This window comes from Anarhichas minor, unplaced genomic scaffold, assembly GCF_050575085.1.
Source record: "Anarhichas minor isolate MPS153535 unplaced genomic scaffold, ASM5057508v1 ptg000049l, whole genome shotgun sequence".
Lineage (NCBI taxonomy): Eukaryota > Metazoa > Chordata > Actinopteri > Perciformes > Anarhichadidae > Anarhichas > Anarhichas minor.
In genome coordinates, this window is record NW_027466495.1 from 1,652,858 (window position 1) to 1,655,226 (window position 2,369).

Below are 2,369 nucleotides of genomic sequence, written 5' to 3' on the forward strand. Positions count from 1 at the left end.
AGTTGAATTGGCTATTACATACCAGGACGTGGCACCATGGGCACTGGGATGTGAAGGCCGACCAAAACAATGAAAACGGAGGCAGGGGTGACAATAAACCAATACATTTGCACATTGTCTTCATCGAAAAACACATTCAGCATTGCCTTGGCCACACGTATGACAACTTTATCTCATTCAAAGTTTTGTTCCTATGTTGTTCTGAATAAATTCTTCAATGGATGCCACAATTGATACTCCACAGCAGCCTCCCATCGCATAGCCACTGTAAGACCCTTTTCTTACAGTAGAGCAGTATTAAAATGAATAGCACCAGTAGCATCATCACCTCATCTGTGTGCTCTCTGAGGCTGAAGAAGTGTCTCCCTCTTCATCAGAATATGGGGCTTCTTCCCAACTACAGTCCCTGACAAAAGTCTTGTCACTTATCCATTTTGTAGAAACAACAGCTTATAACCTGACTTTTAATTAATCCATTGGTTTTAGAAATGGCTCATATGAAAGCTAAAACCCTCCCAAATTATGTTTAATATACTAAAATTAATTTGCTTCACTGAAGAAAGATTGATCATTTAATGAACACAGAAAGGTCAGATTTTGGCAAGACAAAAGTTTTGTCGCCTACAGAGAGTAATGTGAAAATTGAACAAATAATTTACTTCAAATACAAAAATATGTTGCATAACATCAGTGAATTAAGTAGTGGTGCTGTGAGATCCATATTTAATATCTTGTATGACTTCCATGAGCTTGAAGGACTGCATCCATGCGGTTCGACAATGATTCATACATATATTGATGAAGTCATCAGGAATAGCAAAGAAAGCAGTCTTACATGCCTCCCAGAGTTCATCAAGATTCTTTGGTTTCGTCTTCCATGCTTCCTCTTTCATTCTACCCCAGACATGCTCAATGATGTTCATGTCTGGTGACTGGGCTGGCCAGTCCTGGAGCACCTTGATCTTCTTCGCCTTGAGGAACTTTGATGTAGAGATGGAAGTATGCGATGGAGCACCATCCTGCTGCAAAATTTGACCCCTTTTATGGTTGGGAATGTAAGAGGTAGCTAATACTTCTTGATATTTTAGGCTATTGATATTGCCTTCCACCCTGCAAATCTCTCGCACACCCCCATACTGGATGTAACCCCAGACCATGATTTTTCCGCCACCAAACTTAACTGTTTTCTGGGTGAATCTCGGATCCATGCGGGCTCCAGTAGGTCTCCTGCAATATTTGCGGCGGCTGTGATGTAATTCAACCGAAGATTCATCTGAGAAATCCACCTTCTGCCACTTTTCCAGCGTCCATCCTTTTAGCAGGCTGTGGGCCTTGGCAAATGCCACACGTTTTTTTAATTGCCTTTTGTTTAGTGCTGGTTTCTGGGCACTGATTCGACCATGGAGGCCATTTTGAGACAGAATTATACAAACTGTCCTGGTTGACACGGGGACTTGAGGTGACCAGGCCTGGTGGAGCTCTGCTGCAGTGGAAAAGGGGCTGGCCTTGGATTTTCGAGCCAACAAACGGTCCTCCCGAGCAGTTGTCTTGCGGGGTCTGCCGGACCTGGGCTTGTCAAAAACATCTCCAGTCTCTTCAAATCTTTTTCTTATTCTTTGTACTTGACGCTGAGACACATTGAAGGTGTCAGCCACCTCAGCAGTGGACCTGGTCTTCAGCCTCTTGATAATCAACGCTTTGGTCTCAGGGTGAATCTTAGGCATGTTGTCAGAGGTCAAGTTGCAGTTGATGTGAAGGTCTGGTGTGCTGGGGTTCTTTTTATACACACCCACTAATTGATTGATCAATTATTGATCACAGGTGAGGCTGTAATCTAGGATTGGGTGCATCGTATGACAAGGCGACAAGACTTTTGTCTTTGCAAAAACTGGCTCAGTGGGCTTTACCAAGCTGTGAACGTTAGAATGCTTTTCAGCAGTTTCGTTTGGCTCCAAAACATTATTTCAAAAGCTGTTGGGATTGAAATTAGCCATTTCTTGTAAAAAAAAATTGATTACAAATATATTTGAGGGGCACTTAAGGTCAACTTGTACCCAAGCGACAAGACTTTTGTCAGGGACTGTAGAGTGGGAGAGTAAACAGTTGCTAACGCGACGGTCGCATGAGCGCCAGCATACATAACAAGGCTGTAAAGGTGGTGTGATTGTAGTCTCAATTAGCCCTATTTTTTCTCTTAATTTGCAACTTTAACTGGAATTTTTGGCAGTCTGCAACTGCTGAGTCAACATAGCTAGCCAACATACGGTATATTGGGCCCATTGGCAATGTTGAACAAGCCTAGAAACTCCACCATGCACAACGATCTCAATCAAAACTCACAACCCAGAAAATGCTAGTTTTTTGTTACT

General features: G+C 42.7%; 1 long non-coding RNA gene across 1 annotated transcript; it reads right to left on the reverse strand.

Annotated features, from left to right (window-relative positions):
- Positions 1 to 559: 559 nt before the first annotated feature.
- Positions 560 to 1,667, reverse strand: LOC142971719 (uncharacterized). Its single transcript, XR_012959403.1, has 2 exons — positions 1,182 to 1,667; positions 560 to 1,022 (listed from the first exon to the last, which is right to left on the reverse strand). It is a non-coding gene; the product is annotated as an uncharacterized LOC142971719 (long non-coding RNA).
- Positions 1,668 to 2,369: the final 702 nt, after the last annotated feature.